This window comes from Elephantulus edwardii, unplaced genomic scaffold (assembly GCF_000299155.1).
Source record: "Elephantulus edwardii isolate Elephantulus edwardi_28Jun2011 unplaced genomic scaffold, EleEdw1.0 scaffold00384, whole genome shotgun sequence".
Taxonomy (NCBI): Eukaryota; Metazoa; Chordata; class Mammalia; order Macroscelidea; family Macroscelididae; genus Elephantulus; species Elephantulus edwardii.
In genome coordinates this window covers 879524-889005 of record NW_006400134.1, presented here as the reverse complement: position 1 = coordinate 889005, position 9482 = coordinate 879524, and the positions used below count along the sequence as shown (strand labels likewise).

The 9482-nt window shown below is 40.0% G+C and overlaps 1 protein-coding gene and 1 pseudogene across 1 annotated transcript in view; one reads left to right on the top strand and one right to left on the bottom strand.

Annotated features, from left to right (window-relative positions):
• The window catches only part of VPS45 (vacuolar protein sorting 45 homolog (S. cerevisiae)), a 138859-nt gene that overhangs the window by 104432 nt on the left and 24945 nt on the right, over positions 1–9482 (top strand). The gene's annotated exons all lie outside the window — the stretch shown is intronic.
• On the bottom strand, positions 8486–9145 carry LOC102856176 (annotated as a pseudogene).

Below are 9482 nucleotides of genomic sequence, written 5' to 3'. Positions count from 1 at the left end.
TCTGGACTGCAAAGTGTTTTCCCAGGTGGGTCCAGTGGGGATGGCTGGTTGAACCCAGAGGCTCCATCCTCCTTTGCTTCCTTAGCTGTCAGTTGTATTTCCTTTTTGTCACTGGCACTGGGTTCAGGGTCAATTCAATACCAGCATTCGTTTAAGAGCATTGGTCTTTTCAGAACCATTGGCCTTCTAAGAAGAGTGTAACAGCATAGTGATCAAGAGCATAGGTAGGCTGTAATGGCATACTGCCTTGTAATTAGTACCTGCATTTTATAGCCAAGAAGACAAAAGCACAAAAAGGTTAAATAATCTGCCTAAGAGCACACAAGTGAACATGCAGGTACTAAGTATCTGTTTATGTATTTTTTTGTGACGTTGTTGTTGTTATGTGCCATCAAGTCCCCTGCAACTGAAAGTGATCCTATGTACAATGGCCCCAAACCCTGCTCTATCCTGTGCCAATCTTACTGTCTCTGACATACCCAAACCCATTACCCCAATCACTGAATCAATCCATCTCATCGAGGGTCTTCCTCTCCTGCGCTGTCCCTCCACCCTTACAAGCATGATGTCCCTCTCGAAGGACTGGTCCCTCCTTGCAACATGTCCGAAGTATGTCAGATGAAGCTTCAGATTCTTTGCCTCCAAGGAGCAGCCTAGTCTCACCCTATTTAGGATAAACCTGTTTGTTCTCTTAATAGTCCATAGTATATTCAATACTCTTTTTTACCACAGCTCAAAGGCAACAATTCTCCTTGTGATTTGTAGATTATATGTTTTAAATGTTTAGAACAATGTCTGTCAAAGGATAAACACTCAGTGTTTCTTGCTGCTGCTGCTGCTGCTGTTACTATTTATTACATTGGTAGAGATAAAGTAGAAATAACTGGATATTCATCATCACCTCCTCTTACTTACAAATAGTTTATTTTTTTAAAACCCTTGTCTTAATATAACTTTGAATAGTCAAAATTCAGAGAAAAGGAACACTACATGGTTTAAAATTAAGAAAGGGGTGTGTCAGAGTTGTATCCTCTCTTCATATCTATTCAGTCTGTATGCCAAATCAATTATTTGAGAAGTTGGACTCTGAAGAAGAGTATAACATTAAGCTCTAAGAAGATTCATTAACTTGTCTCATGAAGATAACACATTACTTGCTGAAAGTGAGGAAGACTTGAAGCACTTGTTACAGAAGAGCAAAGAATACAGCCTTCAAAATGGATTGAATCTCAGTGTTAAGTAAACAGAAATTCTTACCACAGGACTAATAGGCAATATCATGATAGATGAATAAAAAATTGAAGTTGTCAATGACTTCCTTTTGCTGGGATCCACAATCAACACCTTTGGCAGCCAGGAGACGTATTATATTGCACTGGGAAAGTCTGCAGTCAGAGAGATATCTCCAAATTATGAGGAGCAGTGATGTCAGTTTGAGGACTAAGGTGCATCTGATTTAGGCCATGGTCTTTCTGATCACTTGCTATGCATCTGAGAGCTGGATAATTAATAATGATGATAGAATTGATGCCTTTGAGCTGTGGTGTTGGAGAAGAGTACTGAATATCACATTGACTGCCAAAAGAACAAACAAATAAGTCTTGGAGAGAGTGCAGCCAGGGTTCTCATTGGAGGCATGTTTCTACGAGGGGCTATTTATACCTCAGAGAGAGATACCATGCTTGGAAAGGTGGAGTATTGGCAAAAAAGAGAAAGACCCTTAAGTCTTCCTGCTTCAGTGGAATCTGGTGTCTCTAGAAGTGTGAGGATGGCACAGGATAGGCCAGGGCTCAGATCTTCTGTTCAAAGGGTCACTATGGGTCGTTCTTGACTAGACAATACCTAACAACTACATAACTTATGACTGAATTATAGCATCTCAAATGAGAATATCCTAGGCCTTGATAAAACCTACCAAGTTAGTAGTACAGATGCAAGAGACCTTGGTAGTTTCTGAAGAGAAAAATTTTAGCAATTTGTTTTCTGTTTGTATTAATTTAAAATTTATCCTCTGAGAGGATAAATAATGTATGATTGAAACAGATGAAGGAGAAAACTGTTTAAAACGGATATATTATTAGGTATTATTGTCATGACAGGAGTCCAGAATGAAGGCATAGTGGAGTGGACTTGAGGGGAGGGACTGTAAAACAATGAAAGAATTTTTCCTTTACTTTTCAAAGAGAAGAACAAATGGGGGAGGGGGTGGGCAGGGAGAAAAGTGTAACAATGAATGAATGGAAATCTGAAGTCTTTGTAAATTTTGATTAAAATTAATTTTTTAAAATGCAAAAAAAAATCCAACTTACCCTCTGAGAGACAAAAGAGAACCTACAGATCGGAAGAAAATATTTAGCAGTGATATATCTGACAAGAGACTTATCACTATAATTTCTAGAAAGTCCAGTACTGCAACAAGAAAAAAGATAACACATTTTCAAAATGGAAAGAGGACATTAAAAGACCACTTTACCAAAGAAGACATTCAGATGGCCACAGGCATATGAAGAAATTTTCAAGATAATTAACTATTAGATGCAAATAAAAGCAACAATGAGATAGTACCTCACCCCAGCAGCAATAACAAATTTCAACAAGACAGCAAACAATAAATACTAGTAAGGATGTGGAGAAATTGGAACTCTCATACACTGCTGGTGGAAACAAAAACTGGTACAACTACTACAGAAAGCAGTTTGACATCTTCCTAGGAAAGTGGGAATAAAGACGCCATTTGATCTAGCAATGCCACTATATATATATATATATATCCCAAAGAAATAAGAGTTGCCATATGACCATATATATCCACACCCATGTTCACTGCAACGTTATTTACAAGATCAGAGAGATGGCAACAAACCAATTGTCTACCAACAGATGAATGGGTAAAGAAACAATGGCATTTGTAAAATGAAGTACTATGTAACACTCAAAAACAATTCACAAAACACTGCATATGGTGGCTGCATGTAGAACACATGCTAAAGTAATCAGTTACAAAAGGATATAGTATACAACTACTATTATAAAAAGCTTAGGAGATTGAGTTAGTTAACTCAGCATAATGCTCTCCAGTCCTTCCTAAATTAGGTAATAATTTAAACAGTTATTTCTCCTACCTGCTGCATAGTATTCCATTGTATGAATGTACCATAATTTCTCATTCCATTTGTTTGTGGTTGGACATTTGGGCTGTTTCCATGTTCTTACGATGGTGAATAATGCTGCTAGGAACATTGGTGTACAAATCTCGGTTTGTACCTCAGTTCTCATATTCTGAGTATATTCCAAGTAGTGGAATAGCTGGATCATATGGAATTTCTATGTTCAGTTTTTTGAGGAAGCACCAAAATGCCTTCCAGAATGGTTGCACCATTTTGCAGTCCCACCAACAATGTATAAGAGTCCCTTTCTTGCCACATCCTCTCCAATGTATACTACTTGCTGCCCTATTAAATTTTACCACTCTTACTGGAGTGAGATGGTACCTTGTTGTGGTTTTGATTTTCATCTCTCTTATTGCCAGTGATTTGGAGCACCGTTCAGATATCTTCTTGTGTGAAAATTTTTTCCTAACTCAGTCCCACAAAAATATATTGTATAAAAGTGTTATTGTAGAATGAGTATAAGGATCCTGGAGGGGTGGGAGAAGCTGGAAGCAGAGGGATGTGGATGTGCAGAGGGGACAGGTGATTAATCACTGGTTTGTACAATTTGATGGGGGGTGAGGGAAATTGAAAGAATGAGTTCAAATTTGTATTCGAATTTTGTAAATAAACTAGTGGGGGAAAATAAAAATACCTGGGGAAAAGTAAAAATAGTAAGTAAAAAGCTTAGGAGAGCTTTGTGAGGAGGGAGGGAGTAAGGAGTAAAGATGAGTAAATAGGGGAGCTCTGGTAGCCTAATGGCAAGGAGCTGCAACTACAATCCCAGAGGCGCACGATTCAAATCCACCAGATGCTCTGCCGGGGAAGGAGGGACAATCTCCTCCTGTACCAATCAGATCTGATTTGACGGTACACGCACACAAAAATTTAAAAAAAAAAAAAAGAATGAGTAAATAGATAATAGGCACCTGTTAAGATGAGGGAAGGGAAAAGCAACCATAACAGCAGCATAATAAATGAGGGACCAGTACAGTGTGACTAAAGGGGAAGGCACAGAGAAGGATAGAAGGATTACACAGAGAATGTACAAGGGTTAATGGAAATTAGAGTTCCTGGAAGAGGAGGGGAAAGTGCAGGTATTGAATATTGCAGGTATTAAAATTACTGTTACTGAACAAAATGTCTGTGAATAGATGAATGAAAAACTAATCTGCCTTGTAAACTTTCACCCCAATCACAATTAAAAAGAGAAAAAATTATAAGAAAATACCCTGTGAAGGTCCCACATTCAGTGCCTTTATGACCACTAGGCTTGCTTAGAGTCTTCGGCATGCATGGTTGCTGCAGCTGGGTTATTTAGGGCTTGTTTTTTCTAGTGGTCATCGTTCTACTCTTATAGTTGTGGTTGTTCTAAAATACTGTTGTGGTTGTGAATGTGTCTACTGGTGAGAGCAAACATATCTATAGCTCTTTTTATTCTTAGACAATAACCTCTGTTAAGGCTTCAACACTGTTATAAGCTGTTCTGTCCCTGAGGACTGCATCTGTTGCACTGAGGGTGAGTTCTTCCTTTCTTTTCTCATGACACTTCAGTGACTGACATGCATGGTGCTGGATGCATGCACAATTCTATTGGCTTCATTTTATTCTATTTATTTTCAGTAGGAGAAGAAATAGGCCAAAGCTCCAGAGTTTGGTTTGGGGGTTTTTCAGTTTTGTTTTCTGAGAGGTGTTTTGTTTGCTTGCTTTGTGTCTTATCAAATTCTCTGTTAGGACTAGAAAGGAGTCACCAAATAGGCAATTAAATCATTTATACAGAAGTGACACAGAGTAAAGTAACCTCACTGGAGCTGCTTCTACTCAAGGAAATATTTCATATCTTAATGTTTCTAAAAATCTTGAGAAGATTTTAATAGTTATTACATGAAAAGATTTTGTAGCCAACTAAGATGGTTAACATGACAGATGCAGCCCTCAACATATTCACCAGTCTATGGTAGGGAATTTGGAGAATAGCTGCCTGGCTGACTGACTGGAAGAGGTCCATATTTGTTTCCATTCCCAAGAAAGGTGATCCAACAGAATGTGGAAATTATCAGACAGTATCATTAATAATCATATGCAAGCAAAACACTGCTGAAGATCATTCAAATACAGCTACATAAAACAGTTACTAGGTTAGAGAGAGAACTGCCAGAAGTTCAAGCTGGATTTAGAAGAGGCCATGGCACTAGGGATATCATTCTGATGTCAGATGGATCCTGGCTAAAAGCAAAGCATTGTTGTTGTTGATTGTCATCGAGCGCCACTCATAGTGACTATGAGCAAAAGACTTAATGCCTCTCCATAACTATCATTTCTCCCAAGTTTATAGAGTTTCCAAAGGTATGTGGTTTAGGAAGTGGATGCCAGTCCTGCTTCCAAACCTGTTTTACAACTAGAAGCTCCACCAAACGCTGTCTATTTGGGAAACCATTCTAATATTTGATACCCCAATGGTACAAGGTTCAGCATCACAGCAAACCCAGGTTACTTCATACTGCACATTGACAGTGATGTACAAAGTGGAAGAGTGTTTTCGGAGGAGCTTTGGTTGCCTAGTGGCAAGAAGCTGCACTGCAATCCCAGAGGTATGCCGGTCAAATCCACCAGATGCTCTACTGGAGAAGGAGGGGCAGTCTCCTGTACCAGTCAGATCCAATTTGACAGTACACACAAAATGGAAGAGTGTTCTCCCTGATATAAAAGCACTAGTTTCATTTAGCAGTGGTTAAGTGTTATCAAGTCAAATACAACTGAGAGTAAGCTATGCACAAAAGACCTATCTGTTTGTGCTTTATTAACAATACAAAGGCATTTGACTTGTGGATCATAACAAATTAACATAACATAATTAACATTGAAAAGAATGGAAATCCTTGAACACTTAATTGTGCTCATACAAAACCTATACCTAGACCAAGAGGCTATTGTACAAATAGAGCAAGGGAAAAACAACATGGTGTAAAATTAAGAAAGGTATTCTAAGAATATTATTTGAGAAACGGGGCTCTAATAAGAGGAATGCAGCATCAGGATCAGGGAAGGACTCATCAGTAACCTTCCATATGCAGAAGACACAACCTTGCTTGCTGAAAGTGAGAAAGAATTGAAGCAATTGCTGCAGAGGATCAAGCATTGCCAGCCTTCAGTAGGGATTGCATCTGAACATCAAGAAAACAAAATTCTCACCACCAGACCCATAGGCCACATCAAGATAGATGGAGGAAAAAAATTGAATTGTCAACAAATTAATCTTACTTGGATCCGCAATAAGTACAATTGATACCAGCAGTCAGGAGATCAGGAGACAAATTATACTGGAAAAGTCTGAAGTCAGGGATCTATCTCTTCAGATTATTGAAGAGCAGTGTTAGTTTGGGGACTAAGGTATGCCTGATAAGATAGGGTTCAGATCTGTTCAGTTGTACTCAACTCGACAACACCTAACAACAAGATTGGAAAACATTATTAATATTTCTAGCTAACTTTGGAAAAATCAAAAAACCAAACTCAATCTTATTGAGTCAATTCTAACTCATAGCAAATGTTGTTTTTAAGTGTTGCTGAGTTGAGTATAACTCATTGTGACCCTGTAAAATCTGAGCCCTGTGCTATCCTTTGCCATCCTCACAATCTCTGACACGTTCAAGCCCATTGCTGCAGTCACTATAACCATCCATCTGGTTGAGGGTCTTTCTGTCTTTCACCATCACTCCACCTTTCTAACCATGATGTCCCTCTCCAAGGAATAACCTCTCTTAGGAACATGCCTAAAGTATGTGAAATAAAGCTTCGTCATCTTTACCTCCAAGGAACACTCTGGCTGCACCTTCTCTAAGACATATCTGTTCTTTTGGCACTTCATGGTATTATTCACCACTGTTCTCCAGCACCACAGTTCAAAGGCTTCAGTTCTTCTTCTGTCTTCCTTATTCATTGTCCATCTCTCAGTTGGATAGCAAGTGATTAAAGTGACCATGGCCTGAATCAGGTGTACCTTAGTCCTCAAATTGATGTCATTGCTCCTCAATATGATGGGGAGGTTCTTAACTACAGACTTTTCCAGTGGAATACATCTTCTGACCTACTAACAGATGGTACCAAGTGTATTGGTTATGGATCCAAGTAAGTTGAAACAACCTATAGTATAGAGCAAAACTTCTCCATAGGGTTTTCAAGGCTTTAAATCTTTACATGAGCAAACTACTTCATTCTTCTCCAGTAGAGAGGCTGATTTTTATTTTTCAGTCGCAGGCGACTCGACGGCACATAACAACAACAACAACAACATATATAAGATCATTATAAATTAGAGACAACTTGACAGCACATAACAGCTGAAACAGTTCTATTTAGCCATCTCTTTTTAGGAGTTTTGGACCTCTGTCAAGGACAGGGAGCACTGGTAGCTTAATGGGAAGGAATTGTGCTACCACTTTAATGGTGTGCAGTTCAAATCCACCAGATGCTTCATGGGAGACAGATGGGCAGTCTCATCTTGTGATTTTACTGCCTTTGAAATCCTTCTGATGGGTTAACTGTGGGTCAGGTCCAACATGATGGAACACAACAACATCAAGAATATTGGCCCATAATTCCATTTTTCATACTTTGCAAGTTATCTAAATTCTCCTGGTTTTATAAAATAAACTGCAATAATTCTTTTTTTTCCTTGTGGAAGTTTTTGCATAAAATTAGAATGATATTTCTCTTTAAAGTCTGGAGAAACTCATTTATAAATCACTGAGACTGATGTTGGCAGAAAACTTTTGGTTACTACTTCAGGTTTTTTGGTGGTTAAAGAATGATTCAAGAATCTATATCTTGTTGAGTAGGTTTTATGTAAGTGACAGTGCCCTGAGGATTTGTCTGTATTTTACTGATTACCTAAAAGTTTTTTTTGTTTGTTTTTGTTTTTTGGGGGGGACTAACCGAAGTCAAGTTATTTATTGAGTGCCGATTACGTACTAGGTATTATTCCAAATACTTGGGACACATCAGAGAGCAAACAGATCCCTGCCCTCACGGAGCTTACAGTCTAGCATTTCCCACTTCACTTGTACACTGACCCGGGCAAGTCTGTGCCTCTCTGTGCCTCAGCTGCCAAATGGGAGGAATATGCAGAATCAGCACAGACCATGGATGACATGCTTGCTGTTCTGTAGATGCCAAACAAGAAAGACCCTTACCCCTTGCCCTAGCCTATCTCTTAGGCAAGAAATAGGGCTGGATGTTGATTTTTAACAAGAGAGCACACTGGGGTTAGGGGGTTGGAGCTGGATTGTCTGCTGTGCAATGGTGGTGGTAAAAGGGCTGTGCAGGGCTGATGATGGCTACACAAATTGTTGCTGCTGCTGCTGCTGCTGCTGTTTCTTGGTGGCTGCCTTGCTGGCTAGATCCTTGGCCTTCTCTGTAGCTGCCAGTGCTGTCTCTTTTGCCTTTTCCTTGGCAATTTCAACAAGTGTCTTAGAAGGGGCTTCACCTTGTAGCTTGGCCAAGATGTATTCAAAACCCTTCATAGTCTTGGTCACATTGTTTTTAAATCGAGCCAGACCAAATTCCTGGACAGCTCTGGAGACACCAAACAAGCTAGAGGAGACCCAGGCTTCGCAGCAGATTTCGGTCCAAACACTGTTATCAGAGTTCACACAGTAAACACAGCGTTCCTCCACCACCATCAGCCGGGCATGGTTGATGTTCCAGGTGAAGGTGGTCATGGTCTGATTCTGTGGGTCCACAGTAGAGTCCTCCAGGATGTACACCGAGTGAGCAACATTGGCAGGAAACAATCGCTCAGCCCAGCGTGGCATCCTGTTGGTCTTGGTCAGGAGTCTCCGGGACAGGAGTTTCTGGTCAGGGGTAACCTCCCGGTGTACTATGTCTTCCATCAAGACATGTTTGCTGTAGGGATTCGGGTACCGCTGCCAGAAGGCGGCGAACACTTGGTCCCAGGAACTCCTGAGCACTCTCTGGCCCAGGGAATATTTCACCATTGTCCCTGCCGGGAAGGACTCAACACCCGCGAAGCATTAGGAGTGCGGAGCCCGGGGAGCACGTGGAGGCCAGGCCAGAGCTCGGCGCCCGCCCGCCAGGCTTGCTCAGTCACCACCACCCAAGCTTCCACCGCCATGAGGAGTGGTCAGGCTGATTACCTAAAGTTTTTACATGTAATACTCCTTATTTTTTTTAACTCTGAGATCTAGATAAATGATGATAGATATATAGATGATAGACAGTATTTTGTTCCTTTTTCTATCTTTAAATTGTTTGCATATATGTGTATGCATGCTTTGTGCCCTTTTTTTTTTTAATCCTGCCAAAAGTTTATTA